At 45.3% G+C, this 17,575-nt stretch overlaps 33 non-coding genes across 33 annotated transcripts; all 33 read right to left on the bottom strand.

Moving 5' to 3' along the window:
• Positions 1-18: 18 nt before the first annotated feature.
• trnaf-gaa (transfer RNA phenylalanine (anticodon GAA)) lies at positions 19-91 on the bottom strand. The gene has a single exon. It is a non-coding gene; the product is annotated as a tRNA-Phe (tRNA).
• A 515-nt stretch (positions 92-606) lies between these two features.
• trnak-uuu (transfer RNA lysine (anticodon UUU)) lies at positions 607-679 on the bottom strand. The gene has a single exon. It is a non-coding gene; the product is annotated as a tRNA-Lys (tRNA).
• A 427-nt stretch (positions 680-1,106) lies between these two features.
• trnaf-gaa (transfer RNA phenylalanine (anticodon GAA)) lies at positions 1,107-1,179 on the bottom strand. The gene has a single exon. It is a non-coding gene; the product is annotated as a tRNA-Phe (tRNA).
• Positions 1,180-1,694: 515 nt separating this feature from the next.
• On the bottom strand, positions 1,695-1,767 carry trnak-uuu (transfer RNA lysine (anticodon UUU)). The gene has a single exon. It is a non-coding gene; the product is annotated as a tRNA-Lys (tRNA).
• Positions 1,768-2,194: 427 nt separating this feature from the next.
• trnaf-gaa (transfer RNA phenylalanine (anticodon GAA)) lies at positions 2,195-2,267 on the bottom strand. The gene has a single exon. It is a non-coding gene; the product is annotated as a tRNA-Phe (tRNA).
• Positions 2,268-2,782: 515 nt separating this feature from the next.
• trnak-uuu (transfer RNA lysine (anticodon UUU)) lies at positions 2,783-2,855 on the bottom strand. Its single transcript has one exon. It is a non-coding gene; the product is annotated as a tRNA-Lys (tRNA).
• A 427-nt stretch (positions 2,856-3,282) lies between these two features.
• On the bottom strand, positions 3,283-3,355 carry trnaf-gaa (transfer RNA phenylalanine (anticodon GAA)). Its single transcript has one exon. It is a non-coding gene; the product is annotated as a tRNA-Phe (tRNA).
• A 515-nt stretch (positions 3,356-3,870) lies between these two features.
• trnak-uuu (transfer RNA lysine (anticodon UUU)) lies at positions 3,871-3,943 on the bottom strand. Its single transcript has one exon. It is a non-coding gene; the product is annotated as a tRNA-Lys (tRNA).
• Positions 3,944-4,370: 427 nt separating this feature from the next.
• On the bottom strand, positions 4,371-4,443 carry trnaf-gaa (transfer RNA phenylalanine (anticodon GAA)). The gene has a single exon. It is a non-coding gene; the product is annotated as a tRNA-Phe (tRNA).
• Positions 4,444-4,958: 515 nt separating this feature from the next.
• On the bottom strand, positions 4,959-5,031 carry trnak-uuu (transfer RNA lysine (anticodon UUU)). Its single transcript has one exon. It is a non-coding gene; the product is annotated as a tRNA-Lys (tRNA).
• Positions 5,032-5,458: 427 nt separating this feature from the next.
• On the bottom strand, positions 5,459-5,531 carry trnaf-gaa (transfer RNA phenylalanine (anticodon GAA)). The gene has a single exon. It is a non-coding gene; the product is annotated as a tRNA-Phe (tRNA).
• Positions 5,532-6,046: 515 nt separating this feature from the next.
• Positions 6,047-6,119, bottom strand: trnak-uuu (transfer RNA lysine (anticodon UUU)). The gene has a single exon. It is a non-coding gene; the product is annotated as a tRNA-Lys (tRNA).
• Positions 6,120-6,546: 427 nt separating this feature from the next.
• On the bottom strand, positions 6,547-6,619 carry trnaf-gaa (transfer RNA phenylalanine (anticodon GAA)). The gene has a single exon. It is a non-coding gene; the product is annotated as a tRNA-Phe (tRNA).
• Positions 6,620-7,134: 515 nt separating this feature from the next.
• Positions 7,135-7,207, bottom strand: trnak-uuu (transfer RNA lysine (anticodon UUU)). Its single transcript has one exon. It is a non-coding gene; the product is annotated as a tRNA-Lys (tRNA).
• Positions 7,208-7,634: 427 nt separating this feature from the next.
• trnaf-gaa (transfer RNA phenylalanine (anticodon GAA)) lies at positions 7,635-7,707 on the bottom strand. The gene has a single exon. It is a non-coding gene; the product is annotated as a tRNA-Phe (tRNA).
• Positions 7,708-8,222: 515 nt separating this feature from the next.
• On the bottom strand, positions 8,223-8,295 carry trnak-uuu (transfer RNA lysine (anticodon UUU)). The gene has a single exon. It is a non-coding gene; the product is annotated as a tRNA-Lys (tRNA).
• A 427-nt stretch (positions 8,296-8,722) lies between these two features.
• On the bottom strand, positions 8,723-8,795 carry trnaf-gaa (transfer RNA phenylalanine (anticodon GAA)). Its single transcript has one exon. It is a non-coding gene; the product is annotated as a tRNA-Phe (tRNA).
• Positions 8,796-9,310: 515 nt separating this feature from the next.
• On the bottom strand, positions 9,311-9,383 carry trnak-uuu (transfer RNA lysine (anticodon UUU)). Its single transcript has one exon. It is a non-coding gene; the product is annotated as a tRNA-Lys (tRNA).
• A 427-nt stretch (positions 9,384-9,810) lies between these two features.
• Positions 9,811-9,883, bottom strand: trnaf-gaa (transfer RNA phenylalanine (anticodon GAA)). Its single transcript has one exon. It is a non-coding gene; the product is annotated as a tRNA-Phe (tRNA).
• A 515-nt stretch (positions 9,884-10,398) lies between these two features.
• Positions 10,399-10,471, bottom strand: trnak-uuu (transfer RNA lysine (anticodon UUU)). The gene has a single exon. It is a non-coding gene; the product is annotated as a tRNA-Lys (tRNA).
• A 427-nt stretch (positions 10,472-10,898) lies between these two features.
• trnaf-gaa (transfer RNA phenylalanine (anticodon GAA)) lies at positions 10,899-10,971 on the bottom strand. The gene has a single exon. It is a non-coding gene; the product is annotated as a tRNA-Phe (tRNA).
• A 515-nt stretch (positions 10,972-11,486) lies between these two features.
• trnak-uuu (transfer RNA lysine (anticodon UUU)) lies at positions 11,487-11,559 on the bottom strand. Its single transcript has one exon. It is a non-coding gene; the product is annotated as a tRNA-Lys (tRNA).
• A 427-nt stretch (positions 11,560-11,986) lies between these two features.
• Positions 11,987-12,059, bottom strand: trnaf-gaa (transfer RNA phenylalanine (anticodon GAA)). Its single transcript has one exon. It is a non-coding gene; the product is annotated as a tRNA-Phe (tRNA).
• A 515-nt stretch (positions 12,060-12,574) lies between these two features.
• Positions 12,575-12,647, bottom strand: trnak-uuu (transfer RNA lysine (anticodon UUU)). Its single transcript has one exon. It is a non-coding gene; the product is annotated as a tRNA-Lys (tRNA).
• A 427-nt stretch (positions 12,648-13,074) lies between these two features.
• trnaf-gaa (transfer RNA phenylalanine (anticodon GAA)) lies at positions 13,075-13,147 on the bottom strand. The gene has a single exon. It is a non-coding gene; the product is annotated as a tRNA-Phe (tRNA).
• A 515-nt stretch (positions 13,148-13,662) lies between these two features.
• On the bottom strand, positions 13,663-13,735 carry trnak-uuu (transfer RNA lysine (anticodon UUU)). The gene has a single exon. It is a non-coding gene; the product is annotated as a tRNA-Lys (tRNA).
• A 427-nt stretch (positions 13,736-14,162) lies between these two features.
• On the bottom strand, positions 14,163-14,235 carry trnaf-gaa (transfer RNA phenylalanine (anticodon GAA)). The gene has a single exon. It is a non-coding gene; the product is annotated as a tRNA-Phe (tRNA).
• Positions 14,236-14,750: 515 nt separating this feature from the next.
• On the bottom strand, positions 14,751-14,823 carry trnak-uuu (transfer RNA lysine (anticodon UUU)). The gene has a single exon. It is a non-coding gene; the product is annotated as a tRNA-Lys (tRNA).
• A 427-nt stretch (positions 14,824-15,250) lies between these two features.
• On the bottom strand, positions 15,251-15,323 carry trnaf-gaa (transfer RNA phenylalanine (anticodon GAA)). The gene has a single exon. It is a non-coding gene; the product is annotated as a tRNA-Phe (tRNA).
• Positions 15,324-15,838: 515 nt separating this feature from the next.
• On the bottom strand, positions 15,839-15,911 carry trnak-uuu (transfer RNA lysine (anticodon UUU)). The gene has a single exon. It is a non-coding gene; the product is annotated as a tRNA-Lys (tRNA).
• Positions 15,912-16,338: 427 nt separating this feature from the next.
• trnaf-gaa (transfer RNA phenylalanine (anticodon GAA)) lies at positions 16,339-16,411 on the bottom strand. The gene has a single exon. It is a non-coding gene; the product is annotated as a tRNA-Phe (tRNA).
• Positions 16,412-16,926: 515 nt separating this feature from the next.
• On the bottom strand, positions 16,927-16,999 carry trnak-uuu (transfer RNA lysine (anticodon UUU)). Its single transcript has one exon. It is a non-coding gene; the product is annotated as a tRNA-Lys (tRNA).
• A 427-nt stretch (positions 17,000-17,426) lies between these two features.
• On the bottom strand, positions 17,427-17,499 carry trnaf-gaa (transfer RNA phenylalanine (anticodon GAA)). The gene has a single exon. It is a non-coding gene; the product is annotated as a tRNA-Phe (tRNA).
• Between the last annotated feature and the right edge of the window lie 76 nt (positions 17,500-17,575).

The raw sequence follows: 17,575 nt of genomic DNA, 5'->3' as shown, positions 1-17,575 counted from the left end.
TGGTGACCAAAATAGCTTTGCCGAAACCCAGGATCGAACTAGGGTCCTTTAGATCTTCAGTCTAACGCTCTCCCAGCTGAGATATTTCGGCACGTTTTGCAATGGAAAGTGCTCAAAAATTGCATTCTAATGACCAGTCAGGTCTACAGCTGGCCAAACTGCACTACAGCTGCCATTCTGAGACACTGGATCAATGTGAAGTGAACTTTTAAGCTTTGGATTTAACAGTGAACTGTGATGAACTTTGCTCTCTTAAATGTTGTCCCACCCAAAGTAAGACAGAAAAAAAGTGAAAGTGTAGCGTGTCGAGAAACCCAGGGCGGATTTGGTGAGATTGGCATGTCTTAGACACCGGGTTTCGCAAAGGAGCTGAGCTGAGAACCAACTGGCGGTGAGTTGGACCGAGGGGCAGGAAAAGATTCTTTACAGAGCTTGTACGGTGGGATTATCTGAAAGAGGCCTCTGTCCCTGATATCCACAAATCCCATATCGTCATCCCACCTGCAGTCTATGGACTTTGCTAAAGATGACAATGAGGTCACAGAACTATCAAGAACAACTGAGCTTGTTAGGTAAAGCCATGGAAGGGCAAGGATCCAAAGGAGACACCTGGACAGGGACTTGAACCCTGGACCCTCAGATTAAAAGTCTGATGCTCTTCCATCTGAGTTACCCAGGTAACAAGAGTCACGTGTTTGTCCTCTGGGACACATATTGTCTTTCTTTTCTGTAAAAACGTGATCTCTTATCCTCTCATTTTACTGTAGGTACTGGTGAGGATTTGCAGTTAGATATTATTAAATGGTCATTTCAGACAAGAGCCAAGGGAAGGATTTGATTCTAGGGGAAACATCGCTAGGCTGTATTATGACGTGTGATCACCCAACCTAGCAAGCCCTAGGTAAGTCAATGGTATAATGGGTGAGGCCTGGGAGCTTCTGAAGGAGGACCTTCTTCAAATTCCACCTCCACTTGATGGACGTTTGCAAGCTGCACCATCTGTGTTTGTTTTCTCATTTGATGGCAATGATCCACGTAGTTGTAGGCCGTATAATGAAGTCCTACCAACAAACCTACCAAGCCCTAGATGGTGACCAAAATAGCTTTGCCGAAACCCAGGATCGAACTAGGGTCCTTTAGATCTTCAGTCTAACGCTCTCCCAGCTGAGCTATTTCGGCACGTTTTGCAATGGAAAGTGCTCAAAAATTGCATTCTAATGACCAGTCAGGTCTACAGCTGGCCAAACTGCACTACAGCTGCCATTCTGAGACACTGGATCAATGTGAAGTGAACTTTTAAGCTTTGGATTTAACAGTGAACTGTGATGAACTTTGCTCTCTTAAATGTTGTCCCACCCAAAGTAAGACAGAAAAAAAGTGAAAGTGTAACGTGTCGAGAAACCCAGGGCGGATTTGGTGAGATTGGCATGTCTTAGACACCGGGTTTCGCAAAGGAGCTGAGCTGAGAACCAACTGGCGGTGAGTTGGACCGAGGGGCAGGAAAAGATTCTTTACAGAGCTTGTACGGTGGGATTATCTGAAAGAGGCCTCTGTCCCTGATATCCACAAATCCCATATCGTCATCCCACCTGCAGTCTATGGACTTTGCTAAAGATGACAATGAGGTCACAGAACTATCAAGAACAACTGAGCTTGTTAGGTAAAGCCATGGAAGGGCAAGGATCCAAAGGAGACACCTGGACAGGGACTTGAACCCTGGACCCTCAGATTAAAAGTCTGATGCTCTTCCATCTGAGCTACCCAGGTAACAAGAGTCACATGTTTGTCCTCTGGGACACATATTGTCTTTCTTTTCTGTAAAAACGTGATCTCTTATCCTCTCATTTTACTGTAGGTACTGGTGAGGATTTGCAGTTAGATATTATTAAATGGTCATTTCAGACAAGAGCCAAGGGAAGGATTTGATTCTAGGGGAAACATCGCTAGGCTGTATTATGACGTGTGATCACCCAACCTACCAAGCCCTAGGTAAGTCAATGGTATAACGGGTGAGGCCTGGGAGCTTCTGAAGGAGGACCTTCTTCAAATTCCACCTCCACTTGATGGACGTTTGCAAGCTGCACCATCTGTGTTTGTTTTCTCATTTGATGGCAATGATCCACGTAGTTGTAGGCCGTATAATGAAGTCCTACCAACAAACCTACCAAGCCCTAGATGGTGACCAAAATAGCTTTGCCGAAACCCAGGATCGAACTAGGGTCCTTTAGATCTTCAGTCTAACGCTCTCCCAGCTGAGCTATTTCGGCACGTTTTGCAATGGAAAGTGCTCAAAAATTGCATTCTAATGACCAGTCAGGTCTACAGCTGGCCAAACTGCACTACAGCTGCCATTCTGAGACACTGGATCAATGTGAAGTGAACTTTTAAGCTTTGGATTTAACAGTGAACTGTGATGAACTTTGCTCTCTTAAATGTTGTCCCACCCAAAGTAAGACAGAAAAAAAGTGAAAGTGTAACGTGTCGAGAAACCCAGGGCGGATTTGGTGAGATTGGCATGTCTTAGACACCGGGTTTCGCAAAGGAGCTGAGCTGAGAACCAACTGGCGGTGAGTTGGACCGAGGGGCAGGAAAAGATTCTTTACAGAGCTTGTACGGTGGGATTATCTGAAAGAGGCCTCTGTCCCTGATATCCACAAATCCCATATCGTCATCCCACCTGCAGTCTATGGACTTTGCTAAAGATGACAATGAGGTCACAGAACTATCAAGAACAACTGAGCTTGTTAGGTAAAGCCATGGAAGGGCAAGGATCCAAAGGAGACACCTGGACAGGGACTTGAACCCTGGACCATCAGATTAAAAGTCTGATGCTCTTCCATCTGAGCTACCCAGGTAACAAGAGTCACGTGTTTGTCCTCTGGGACACATATTGTCTTTCTTTTCTGTAAAAACGTGATCTCTTATCCTCTCATTTTACTGTAGGTACTGGTGAGGATTTGCAGTTAGATATTATTAAATGGTCATTTCAGACAAGAGCCAAGGGAAGGATTTGATTCTAGGGGAAACATCGCTAGGCTGTATTATGACGTGTGATCACCCAACCTACAAAGCCCTAGGTAAGTCAATGGTATAACGGGTGAGGCCTGGGAGCTTCTGAAGGAGGACCTTCTTCAAATTCCACCTCCACTTGATGGACGTTTGCAAGCTGCACCATCTGTGTTTGTTTTCTCATTTGATGGCAATGATCCACGTAGTTGTAGGCCGTATAATGAAGTCCTACCAACAAACCTACCAAGCCCTAGATGGTGACCAAAATAGCTTTGCCGAAACCCAGGATCGAACTAGGGTCCTTTAGATCTTCAGTCTAACGCTCTCCCAGCTGAGCTATTTCGGCACGTTTTGCAATGGAAAGTGCTCAAAAATTGCATTCTAATCACCAGTCAGGTCTACAGCTGGCCAAACTGCACTACAGCTGCCATTCTGAGACACTGGATCAATGTGAAGTGAACTTTTAAGCTTTGGATTTAACAGTGAACTGTGATGAACTTTGCTCTCTTAAATGTTGTCCCACCCAAAGTAAGACAGAAAAAAAGTGAAAGTGTAGCGTGTCGAGAAACCCAGGGCGGATTTGGTGAGATTGGCATGTCTTAGACACCGGGTTTCGCAAAGGAGCTGAGCTGAGAACCAACTGGCGGTGAGTTGGACCGAGGGGCAGGAAAAGATTCTTTACAGAGCTTGTACGGTGGGATTATCTGAAAGAGGCCTCTGTCCCTGATATCCACAAATCCCATATCGTCATCCCACCTGCAGTCTATGGACTTTGCTAAAGATGACAATGAGGTCACAGAACTATCAAGAACAACTGAGCTTGTTAGGTAAAGCCATGGAAGGGCAAGGATCCAAAGGAGACACCTGGACAGGGACTTGAACCCTGGACCCTCAGATTAAAAGTCTGATGCTCTTCCATCTGAGTTACCCAGGCAACAAGAGTCACGTGTTTGTCCTCTGGGACACATATTGTCTTTCTTTTCTGTAAAAACGTGGTCTCTTATCCTCTCATTTTACTGTAGGTACTGGTGAGGATTTGCAGTTAGATATTATTAAATGGTCATTTCAGACAAGAGCCAAGGGAAGGATTTGATTCTAGGGGAAACATCGCTAGGCTGTATTATGACGTGTGATCACCCAACCTACCAAGCCCTAGGTAAGTCAATGGTATAATGGGTGAGGCCTGGGAGCTTCTGAAGGAGGACCTTCTTCAAATTCCACCTCCACTTGATGGACGTTTGCAAGCTGCACCATCTGTGTTTGTTTTCTCATTTGATGGCAATGATCCACGTAGTTGTAGGCCGTATAATGAAGTCCTACCAACAAACCTACCAAGCCCTAGATGGTGACCAAAATAGCTTTGCCGAAACCCAGGATCAAACTAGGGTCCTTTAGATCTTCAGTCTAACGCTCTCCCAGCTGAGCTATTTCGGCACGTTTTGCAATGGAAAGTGCTCAAAAATTGCATTCTAATGACCAGTCAGGTCTACAGCTGGCCAAACTGCACTACAGCTGCCATTCTGAGACACTGGATCAATGTGAAGTGAACTTTTAAGCTTTGGATTTAACAGTGAACTGTGATGAACTTTGCTCTCTTAAATGTTGTCCCACCCAAAGTAAGACAGAAAAAAAGTGAAAGTGTAACGTGTCGAGAAACCCAGGGCGGATTTGGTGAGATTGGCATGTCTTAGACACCGGGTTTCGCAAAGGAGCTGAGCTGAGAACCAACTGGCGGTGAGTTGGACCGAGGGGCAGGAAAAGATTCTTTACAGAGCTTGTACGGTGGGATTATCTGAAAGAGGCCTCTGTCCCTGATATCCACAAATCCCATATCGTCATCCCACCTGCAGTCTATGGACTTTGCTAAAGATGACAATGAGGTCACAGAACTATCAAGAACAACTGAGCTTGTTAGGTAAAGCCATGGAAGGGCAAGGATCCAAAGGAGACACCTGGACAGGGACTTGAACCCTGGACCCTCAGATTAAAAGTCTGATGCTCTTCCATCTGAGCTACCCAGGTAACAAGAGTCACGTGTTTGTCCTCTGGGACACATATTGTCTTTCTTTTCTGTAAAAACGTGATCTCTTATCCTCTCATTTTACTGTAGGTACTGGTGAGGATTTGCAGTTAGATATTATTAAATGGTCATTTCAGACAAGAGCCAAGGGAAGGATTTGATTCTAGGGGAAACATCGCTAGGCTGTATTATGACGTGTGATCACCCAACCTAGCAAGCCCTAGGTAAGTCAATGGTATAATGGGTGAGGCCTGGGAGCTTCTGAAGGAGGACCTTCTTCAAATTCCACCTCCACTTGATGGACGTTTGCAAGCTGCACCATCTGTGTTTGTTTTCTCATTTGATGGCAATGATCCACGTAGTTGTAGGCCGTATAATGAAGTCCTACCAACAAACCTACCAAGCCCTAGATGGTGACCAAAATAGCTTTGCCGAAACCCAGGATCGAACTAGGGTCCTTTAGATCTTCAGTCTAACGCTCTCCCAGCTGAGCTATTTCGGCACGTTTTGCAATGGAAAGTGCTCAAAAATTGCATTCTAATCACCAGTCAGGTCTACAGCTGGCCAAACTGCACTACAGCTGCCATTCTGAGACACTGGGTCAATGTGAAGTGAACTTTTAAGCTTTGGATTTAACAGTGAACTGTGATGAACTTTGCTCTCTTAAATGTTGTCCCACCCAAAGTAAGACAGAAAAAAAGTGAAAGTGTAGCGTGTCGAGAAACCCAGGGCGGATTTGGTGAGATTGGCATGTCTTAGACACCGGGTTTCGCAAAGGAGCTGAGCTGAGAACCAACTGGCGGTGAGTTGGACCGAGGGGCAGGAAAAGATTCTTTACAGAGCTTGTACGGTGGGATTATCTGAAAGAGGCCTCTGTCCCTGATATCCACAAATCCCATATCGTCATCCCACCTGCAGTCTATGGACTTTGCTAAAGATGACAATGAGGTCACAGAACTATCAAGAACAACTGAGCTTGTTAGGTAAAGCCATGGAAGGGCAAGGATTCAAAGGAGACACCTGGACAGGGACTTGAACCCTGGACCCTCAGATTAAAAGTCTGATGCTCTTCCATCTGAGCTACCCAGGTAACAAGAGTCATGTGTTTGTCCTCTGGGACACATATTGTCTTTCTTTTCTGTAAAAACATGATCTCTTATCCTCTCATTTTACTGTAGGTACTGGTGAGGATTTGCAGTTAGATATTATTAAATGGTCATTTCAGACAAGAGCCAAGGGAAGGATTTGATTCTAGGGGAAACATCGCTAGGCTGTATTATGACGTGTGATCACCCAACCTACAAAGCCCTAGGTAAGTCAATGGTATAACGGGTGAGGCCTGGGAGCTTCTGAAGGAGGACCTTCTTCAAATTCCACCTCCACTTGATGGACGTTTGCAAGCTGCACCATCTGTGTTTGTTTTCTCATTTGATGGCAATGATCCACGTAGTTGTAGGCCGTATAATGAAGTCCTACCAACAAACCTACCAAGCCCTAGATGGTGACCAAAATAGCTTTGCCGAAACCCAGGATCGAACTAGGGTCCTTTAGATCTTCAGTCTAACGCTCTCCCAGCTGAGATATTTCGGCACGTTTTGCAATGGAAAGTGCTCAAAAATTGCATTCTAATGACCAGTCAGGTCTACAGCTGGCCAAACTGCACTACAGCTGCCATTCTGAGACACTGGATCAATGTGAAGTGAACTTTTAAGCTTTGGATTTAACAGTGAACTGTGATGAACTTTGCTCTCTTAAATGTTGTCCCACCCAAAGTAAGACAGAAAAAAAGTGAAAGTGTAGCGTGTCGAGAAACCCAGGGCGGATTTGGTGAGATTGGCATGTCTTAGACACCGGGTTTCGCAAAGGAGCTGAGCTGAGAACCAACTGGCGGTGAGTTGGACCGAGGGGCAGGAAAAGATTCTTTACAGAGCTTGTACGGTGGGATTATCTGAAAGAGGCCTCTGTCCCTGATATCCACAAATCCCATATCGTCATCCCACCTGCAGTCTATGGACTTTGCTAAAGATGACAATGAGGTCACAGAACTATCAAGAACAACTGAGCTTGTTAGGTAAAGCCATGGAAGGGCAAGGATCCAAAGGAGACACTTGGACAGGGACTTGAACCCTGGACCCTCAGATTAAAAGTCTGATGCTCTTCCATCTGAGCTACCCAGGTAACAAGAGTCACGTGTTTGTCCTCTGGGACACATATTGTCTTTCTTTTCTGTAAAAACGTGATCTCTTATCCTCTCATTTTACTGTAGGTACTGGTGAGGATTTGCAGTTAGATATTATTAAATGGTCATTTCAGACAAGAGCCAAGGGAAGGATTTGATTCTAGGGGAAACATCGCTAGGCTGTATTATGACGTGTGATCACCCAACCTAGCAAGCCCTAGGTAAGTCAATGGTATAACGGGTGAGGCCTGGGAGCTTCTGAAGGAGGATCTTCTTCAAATTCCACCTCCACTTGATGGACGTTTGCAAGCTGCACCATCTGTGTTTGTTTTCTCATTTGATGGCAATGATCCACGTAGTTGTAGGCCGTATAATGAAGTCCTACCAACAAACCTACCAAGCCCTAGGTGGTGACCAAAATAGCTTTGCCGAAACCCAGGATCGAACTAGGGTCCTTTAGATCTTCAGTCTAACGCTCTCCCAGCTGAGCTATTTCGGCACGTTTTGCAATGGAAAGTGCTCAAAAATTGCATTCTAATGACCAGTCAGGTCTACAGCTGGCCAAACTGCACTACAGCTGCCATTCTGAGACACTGGATCAATGTGAAGTGAACTTTTAAGCTTTGGATTTAACAGTGAACTGTGATGAACTTTGCTCTCTTAAATGTTGTCCCACCCAAAGTAAGACAGAAAAAAAGTGAAAGTGTAACGTGTCGAGAAACCCAGGGCGGATTTGGTGAGATTGGCATGTCTTAGACACCGGGTTTCGCAAAGGAGCTGAGCTGAGAACCAACTGGCGGTGAGTTGGACCGAGGGGCAGGAAAAGATTCTTTACAGAGCTTGTACGGTGGGATTATCTGAAAGAGGCCTCTGTCCCTGATATCCACAAATCCCATATCGTCATCCCACCTGCAGTCTATGGACTTTGCTAAAGATGACAATGAGGTCACAGAACTATCAAGAACAACTGAGCTTGTTAGGTAAAGCCATGGAAGGGCAAGGATCCAAAGGAGACACCTGGACAGGGACTTGAACCCTGGACCATCAGATTAAAAGTCTGATGCTCTTCCATCTGAGCTACCCAGGTAACAAGAGTCACGTGTTTGTCCTCTGGGACACATATTGTCTTTCTTTTCTGTAAAAACGTGATCTCTTATCCTCTCATTTTACTGTAGGTACTGGTGAGGATTTGCAGTTAGATATTATTAAATGGTCATTTCAGACAAGAGCCAAGGGAAGGATTTGATTCTAGGGGAAACATCGCTAGGCTGTATTATGACGTGTGATCACCCAACCTACAAAGCCCTAGGTAAGTCAATGGTATAACGGGTGAGGCCTGGGAGCTTCTGAAGGAGGACCTTCTTCAAATTCCACCTCCACTTGATGGACGTTTGCAAGCTGCACCATCTGTGTTTGTTTTCTCATTTGATGGCAATGATCCACGTAGTTGTAGGCCGTATAATGAAGTCCTACCAACAAACCTACCAAGCCCTAGATGGTGACCAAAATAGCTTTGCCGAAACCCAGGATCGAACTAGGGTCCTTTAGATCTTCAGTCTAACGCTCTCCCAGCTGAGCTATTTCGGCACGTTTTGCAATGGAAAGTGCTCAAAAATTGCATTCTAATCACCAGTCAGGTCTACAGCTGGCCAAACTGCACTACAGCTGCCATTCTGAGACACTGGATCAATGTGAAGTGAACTTTTAAGCTTTGGATTTAACAGTGAACTGTGATGAACTTTGCTCTCTTAAATGTTGTCCCACCCAAAGTAAGACAGAAAAAAAGTGAAAGTGTAGCGTGTCGAGAAACCCAGGGCGGATTTGGTGAGATTGGCATGTCTTAGACACCGGGTTTCGCAAAGGAGCTGAGCTGAGAACCAACTGGCGGTGAGTTGGACCGAGGGGCAGGAAAAGATTCTTTACAGAGCTTGTACGGTGGGATTATCTGAAAGAGGCCTCTGTCCCTGATATCCACAAATCCCATATCGTCATCCCACCTGCAGTCTATGGACTTTGCTAAAGATGACAATGAGGTCACAGAACTATCAAGAACAACTGAGCTTGTTAGGTAAAGCCATGGAAGGGCAAGGATCCAAAGGAGACACCTGGACAGGGACTTGAACCCTGGACCCTCAGATTAAAAGTCTGATGCTCTTCCATCTGAGTTACCCAGGCAACAAGAGTCACGTGTTTGTCCTCTGGGACACATATTGTCTTTCTTTTCTGTAAAAACGTGGTCTCTTATCCTCTCATTTTACTGTAGGTACTGGTGAGGATTTGCAGTTAGATATTATTAAATGGTCATTTCAGACAAGAGCCAAGGGAAGGATTTGATTCTAGGGGAAACATCGCTAGGCTGTATTATGACGTGTGATCACCCAACCTACCAAGCCCTAGGTAAGTCAATGGTATAATGGGTGAGGCCTGGGAGCTTCTGAAGGAGGACCTTCTTCAAATTCCACCTCCACTTGATGGACGTTTGCAAGCTGCACCATCTGTGTTTGTTTTCTCATTTGATGGCAATGATCCACGTAGTTGTAGGCCGTATAATGAAGTCCTACCAACAAACCTACCAAGCCCTAGATGGTGACCAAAATAGCTTTGCCGAAACCCAGGATCAAACTAGGGTCCTTTAGATCTTCAGTCTAACGCTCTCCCAGCTGAGCTATTTCGGCACGTTTTGCAATGGAAAGTGCTCAAAAATTGCATTCTAATGACCAGTCAGGTCTACAGCTGGCCAAACTGCACTACAGCTGCCATTCTGAGACACTGGATCAATGTGAAGTGAACTTTTAAGCTTTGGATTTAACAGTGAACTGTGATGAACTTTGCTCTCTTAAATGTTGTCCCACCCAAAGTAAGACAGAAAAAAAGTGAAAGTGTAACGTGTCGAGAAACCCAGGGCGGATTTGGTGAGATTGGCATGTCTTAGACACCGGGTTTCGCAAAGGAGCTGAGCTGAGAACCAACTGGCGGTGAGTTGGACCGAGGGGCAGGAAAAGATTCTTTACAGAGCTTGTACGGTGGGATTATCTGAAAGAGGCCTCTGTCCCTGATATCCACAAATCCCATATCGTCATCCCACCTGCAGTCTATGGACTTTGCTAAAGATGACAATGAGGTCACAGAACTATCAAGAACAACTGAGCTTGTTAGGTAAAGCCATGGAAGGGCAAGGATCCAAAGGAGACACCTGGACAGGGACTTGAACCCTGGACCCTCAGATTAAAAGTCTGATGCTCTTCCATCTGAGCTACCCAGGTAACAAGAGTCACGTGTTTGTCCTCTGGGACACATATTGTCTTTCTTTTCTGTAAAAACGTGATCTCTTATCCTCTCATTTTACTGTAGGTACTGGTGAGGATTTGCAGTTAGATATTATTAAATGGTCATTTCAGACAAGAGCCAAGGGAAGGATTTGATTCTAGGGGAAACATCGCTAGGCTGTATTATGACGTGTGATCACCCAACCTACAAAGCCCTAGGTAAGTCAATGGTATAACGGGTGAGGCCTGGGAGCTTCTGAAGGAGGACCTTCTTCAAATTCCACCTCCACTTGATGGACGTTTGCAAGCTGCACCATCTGTGTTTGTTTTCTCATTTGATGGCAATGATCCACGTAGTTGTAGGCCGTATAATGAAGTCCTACCAACAAACCTACCAAGCCCTAGATGGTGACCAAAATAGCTTTGCCGAAACCCAGGATCGAACTAGGGTCCTTTAGATCTTCAGTCTAACGCTCTCCCAGCTGAGATATTTCGGCACGTTTTGCAATGGAAAGTGCTCAAAAATTGCATTCTAATCACCAGTCAGGTCTACAGCTGGCCAAACTGCACTACAGCTGCCATTCTGAGACACTGGATCAATGTGAAGTGAACTTTTAAGCTTTGGATTTAACAGTGAACTGTGATGAACTTTGCTCTCTTAAATGTTGTCCCACCCAAAGTAAGACAGAAAAAAAGTGAAAGTGTAGCGTGTCGAGAAACCCAGGGCGGATTTGGTGAGATTGGCATGTCTTAGACACCGGGTTTCGCAAAGGAGCTGAGCTGAGAACCAACTGGCGGTGAGTTGGACCGAGGGGCAGGAAAAGATTCTTTACAGAGCTTGTACGGTGGGATTATCTGAAAGAGGCCTCTGTCCCTGATATCCACAAATCCCATATCGTCATCCCACCTGCAGTCTATGGACTTTGCTAAAGATGACAATGAGGTCACAGAACTATCAAGAACAACTGAGCTTGTTAGGTAAAGCCATGGAAGGGCAAGGATCCAAAGGAGACACTTGGACAGGGACTTGAACCCTGGACCCTCAGATTAAAAGTCTGATGCTCTTCCATCTGAGCTACCCAGGTAACAAGAGTCACGTGTTTGTCCTCTGGGACACATATTGTCTTTCTTTTCTGTAAAAACGTGATCTCTTATCCTCTCATTTTACTGTAGGTACTGGTGAGGATTTGCAGTTAGATATTATTAAATGGTCATTTCAGACAAGAGCCAAGGGAAGGATTTGATTCTAGGGGAAACATCGCTAGGCTGTATTATGACGTGTGATCACCCAACCTACAAAGCCCTAGGTAAGTCAATGGTATAACGGGTGAGGCCTGGGAGCTTCTGAAGGAGGATCTTCTTCAAATTCCACCTCCACTTGATGGACGTTTGCAAGCTGCACCATCTGTGTTTGTTTTCTCATTTGATGGCAATGATCCACGTAGTTGTAGGCCGTATAATGAAGTCCTACCAACAAACCTACCAAGCCCTAGATGGTGACCAAAATAGCTTTGCCGAAACCCAGGATCGAACTAGGGTCCTTTAGATCTTCAGTCTAACGCTCTCCCAGCTGAGATATTTCGGCACGTTTTGCAATGGAAAGTGCTCAAAAATTGCATTCTAATGACCAGTCAGGTCTACAGCTGGCCAAACTGCACTACAGCTGCCATTCTGAGACACTGGATCAATGTGAAGTGAACTTTTAAGCTTTGGATTTAACAGTGAACTGTGATGAACTTTGCTCTCTTAAATGTTGTCCCACCCAAAGTAAGACAGAAAAAAAGTGAAAGTGTAGCGTGTCGAGAAACCCAGGGCGGATTTGGTGAGATTGGCATGTCTTAGACACCGGGTTTCGCAAAGGAGCTGAGCTGAGAACCAACTGGCGGTGAGTTGGACCGAGGGGCAGGAAAAGATTCTTTACAGAGCTTGTACGGTGGGATTATCTGAAAGAGGCCTCTGTCCCTGATATCCACAAATCCCATATCGTCATCCCACCTGCAGTCTATGGACTTTGCTAAAGATGACAATGAGGTCACAGAACTATCAAGAACAACTGAGCTTGTTAGGTAAAGCCATGGAAGGGCAAGGATCCAAAGGAGACACCTGGACAGGGACTTGAACCCTGGACCCTCAGATTAAAAGTCTGATGCTCTTCCATCTGAGTTACCCAGGTAACAAGAGTCACGTGTTTGTCCTCTGGGACACATATTGTCTTTCTTTTCTGTAAAAACGTGATCTCTTATCCTCTCATTTTACTGTAGGTACTGGTGAGGATTTGCAGTTAGATATTATTAAATGGTCATTTCAGACAAGAGCCAAGGGAAGGATTTGATTCTAGGGGAAACATCGCTAGGCTGTATTATGACGTGTGATCACCCAACCTAGCAAGCCCTAGGTAAGTCAATGGTATAATGGGTGAGGCCTGGGAGCTTCTGAAGGAGGACCTTCTTCAAATTCCACCTCCACTTGATGGACGTTTGCAAGCTGCACCATCTGTGTTTGTTTTCTCATTTGATGGCAATGATCCACGTAGTTGTAGGCCGTATAATGAAGTCCTACCAACAAACCTACCAAGCCCTAGATGGTGACCAAAATAGCTTTGCCGAAACCCAGGATCGAACTAGGGTCCTTTAGATCTTCAGTCTAACGCTCTCCCAGCTGAGCTATTTCGGCACGTTTTGCAATGGAAAGTGCTCAAAAATTGCATTCTAATGACCAGTCAGGTCTACAGCTGGCCAAACTGCACTACAGCTGCCATTCTGAGACACTGGATCAATGTGAAGTGAACTTTTAAGCTTTGGATTTAACAGTGAACTGTGATGAACTTTGCTCTCTTAAATGTTGTCCCACCCAAAGTAAGACAGAAAAAAAGTGAAAGTGTAACGTGTCGAGAAACCCAGGGCGGATTTGGTGAGATTGGCATGTCTTAGACACCGGGTTTCGCAAAGGAGCTGAGCTGAGAACCAACTGGCGGTGAGTTGGACCGAGGGGCAGGAAAAGATTCTTTACAGAGCTTGTACGGTGGGATTATCTGAAAGAGGCCTCTGTCCCTGATATCCACAAATCCCATATCGTCATCCCACCTGCAGTCTATGGACTTTGCTAAAGATGACAATGAGGTCACAGAACTATCAAGAACAACTGAGCTTGTTAGGTAAAGCCATGGAAGGGCAAGGATCCAAAGGAGACACCTGGACAGGGACTTGAACCCTGGACCCTCAGATTAAAAGTCTGATGCTCTTCCATCTGAGCTACCCAGGTAACAAGAGTCACATGTTTGTCCTCTGGGACACATATTGTCTTTCTTTTCTGTAAAAACGTGATCTCTTATCCTCTCATTTTACTGTAGGTACTGGTGAGGATTTGCAGTTAGATATTATTAAATGGTCATTTCAGACAAGAGCCAAGGGAAGGATTTGATTCTAGGGGAAACATCGCTAGGCTGTATTATGACGTGTGATCACCCAACCTACCAAGCCCTAGGTAAGTCAATGGTATAACGGGTGAGGCCTGGGAGCTTCTGAAGGAGGACCTTCTTCAAATTCCACCTCCACTTGATGGACGTTTGCAAGCTGCACCATCTGTGTTTGTTTTCTCATTTGATGGCAATGATCCACGTAGTTGTAGGCCGTATAATGAAGTCCTACCAACAAACCTACCAAGCCCTAGATGGTGACCAAAATAGCTTTGCCGAAACCCAGGATCGAACTAGGGTCCTTTAGATCTTCAGTCTAACGCTCTCCCAGCTGAGCTATTTCGGCACGTTTTGCAATGGAAAGTGCTCAAAAATTGCATTCTAATGACCAGTCAGGTCTACAGCTGGCCAAACTGCACTACAGCTGCCATTCTGAGACACTGGATCAATGTGAAGTGAACTTTTAAGCTTTGGATTTAACAGTGAACTGTGATGAACTTTGCTCTCTTAAATGTTGTCCCACCCAAAGTAAGACAGAAAAAAAGTGAAAGTGTAACGTGTCGAGAAACCCAGGGCGGATTTGGTGAGATTGGCATGTCTTAGACACCGGGTTTCGCAAAGGAGCTGAGCTGAGAACCAACTGGCGGTGAGTTGGACCGAGGGGCAGGAAAAGATTCTTTACAGAGCTTGTACGGTGGGATTATCTGAAAGAGGCCTCTGTCCCTGATATCCACAAATCCCATATCGTCATCCCACCTGCAGTCTATGGACTTTGCTAAAGATGACAATGAGGTCACAGAACTATCAAGAACAACTGAGCTTGTTAGGTAAAGCCATGGAAGGGCAAGGATCCAAAGGAGACACCTGGACAGGGACTTGAACCCTGGACCATCAGATTAAAAGTCTGATGCTCTTCCATCTGAGCTACCCAGGTAACAAGAGTCACGTGTTTGTCCTCTGGGACACATATTGTCTTTCTTTTCTGTAAAAACGTGATCTCTTATCCTCTCATTTTACTGTAGGTACTGGTGAGGATTTGCAGTTAGATATTATTAAATGGTCATTTCAGACAAGAGCCAAGGGAAGGATTTGATTCTAGGGGAAACATCGCTAGGCTGTATTATGACGTGTGATCACCCAACCTACAAAGCCCTAGGTAAGTCAATGGTATAACGGGTGAGGCCTGGGAGCTTCTGAAGGAGGACCTTCTTCAAATTCCACCTCCACTTGATGGACGTTTGCAAGCTGCACCATCTGTGTTTGTTTTCTCATTTGATGGCAATGATCCACGTAGTTGTAGGCCGTATAATGAAGTCCTACCAACAAACCTACCAAGCCCTAGATGGTGACCAAAATAGCTTTGCCGAAACCCAGGATCGAACTAGGGTCCTTTAGATCTTCAGTCTAACGCTCTCCCAGCTGAGCTATTTCGGCACGTTTTGCAATGGAAAGTGCTCAAAAATTGCATTCTAATCACCAGTCAGGTCTACAGCTGGCCAAACTGCACTACAGCTGCCATTCTGAGACACTGGATCAATGTGAAGTGAACTTTTAAGCTTTGGATTTAACAGTGAACTGTGATGAACTTTGCTCTCTTAAATGTTGTCCCACCCAAAGTAAGACAGAAAAAAAGTGAAAGTGTAGCGTGTCGAGAAACCCAGGGCGGATTTGGTGAGATTGGCATGTCTTAGACACCGGGTTTCGCAAAGGAGCTGAGCTGAGAACCAACTGGCGGTGAGTTGGACCGAGGGGCAGGAAAAGATTCTTTACAGAGCTTGTACGGTGGGATTATCTGAAAGAGGCCTCTGTCCCTGATATCCACAAATCCCATATCGTCATCCCACCTGCAGTCTATGGACTTTGCTAAAGATGACAATGAGGTCACAGAACTATCAAGAACAACTGAGCTTGTTAGGTAAAGCCATGGAAGGGCAAGGATCCAAAGGAGACACCTGGACAGGGACTTGAACCCTGGACCCTCAGATTAAAAGTCTGATGCTCTTCCATCTGAGTTACCCAGGCAACAAGAGTCACGTGTTTGTCCTCTGGGACACATATTGTCTTTCTTTTCTGTAAAAACGTGGTCTCTTATCCTCTCATTTTACTGTAGGTACTGGTGAGGATTTGCAGTTAGATATTATTAAATGGTCATTTCAGACAAGAGCCAAGGGAAGGATTTGATTCTAGGGGAAACATCGCTAGGCTGTATTATGACGTGTGATCACCCAACCTACCAAGCCCTAGGTAAGTCAATGGTATAATGGGTGAGGCCTGGGAGCTTCTGAAGGAGGACCTTCTTCAAATTCCACCTCCACTTGATGGACGTTTGCAAGCTGCACCATCTGTGTTTGTTTTCTCATTTGATGGCAATGATCCACGTAGTTGTAGGCCGTATAATGAAGTCCTACCAACAAACCTACCAAGCCCTAGATGGTGACCAAAATAGCTTTGCCGAAACCCAGGATCAAACTAGGGTCCTTTAGATCTTCAGTCTAACGCTCTCCCAGCTGAGCTATTTCGGCACGTTTTGCAATGGAAAGTGCTCAAAAATTGCATTCTAATGACCAGTCAGGTCTACAGCTGGCCAAACTGCACTACAGCTGCCATTCTGAGACACTGGATCAATGTGAAGTGAACTTTTAAGCTTTGGATTTAACAGTGAACTGTGATGAACTTTGCTCTCTTAAATGTTGTCCCACCCAAAGTAAGACAGAAAAAAAGTGAAAGTGTAACGTGTCGAGAAACCCAGGGCGGATTTGGTGAGATTGGCATGTCTTAGACACCGGGTTTCGCAAAGGAGCTGAGCTGAGAACCAACTGGCGGTGAGTTGGACCGAGGGGCAGGAAAAGATTCTTTACAGAGCTTGTACGGTGGGATTATCTGAAAGAGGCCTCTGTCCCTGATATCCACAAATCCCATATCGTCATCCCACCTGCAGTCTATGGACTTTGCTAAAGATGACAATGAGGTCACAGAACTATCAAGAACAACTGAGCTTGTTAGGTAAAGCCATGGAAGGGCAAGGATCCAAAGGAGACACCTGGACAGGGACTTGAACCCTGGACCCTCAGATTAAAAGTCTGATGCTCTTCCATCTGAGCTACCCAGGTAACAAGAGTCACGTGTTTGTCCTCTGGGACACATATTGTCTTTCTTTTCTGTAAAAACGTGATCTCTTATCCTCTCATTTTACTGTAGGTACTGGTGAGGATTTGCAGTTAGATATTATTAAATGGTCATTTCAGACAAGAGCCAAGGGAAGGATTTGATTCTAGGGGAAACATCGCTAGGCTGTATTATGACGTGTGATCACCCAACCTAGCAAGCCCTAGGTAAGTCAATGGTATAATGGGTGAGGCCTGGGAGCTTCTGAAGGAGGACCTTCTTCAAATTCCACCTCCACTTGATGGACGTTTGCAAGCTGCACCATCTGTGTTTGTTTTCTCATTTGATGGCAATGATCCACGTAGTTGTAGGCCGTATAATGAAGTCCTACCAACAAACCTACCAAGCCCTAGATGGTGACCAAAATAGCTTTGCCGAAACCCAGGATCGAACTAGGGTCCTTTAGATCTTCAGTCTAACGCTCTCCCAGCTGAGCTATTTCGGCACGTTTTGCAATGGAAAGTGCTCAAAAATTGCATTCTAATCACCAGTCAGGTCTACAGCTGGCCAAACTGCACTAC

The sequence above is a fragment of the Rhamphochromis longiceps genome, linkage group LG5, assembly GCF_057381845.1.
Source record: "Rhamphochromis longiceps isolate RC_006_pf linkage group LG5, R_longiceps_female_GT1.1, whole genome shotgun sequence".
Taxonomy (NCBI): Eukaryota; Metazoa; Chordata; class Actinopteri; order Cichliformes; family Cichlidae; genus Rhamphochromis; species Rhamphochromis longiceps.
This window is presented reverse-complemented; position numbering and strand designations above follow the sequence as displayed.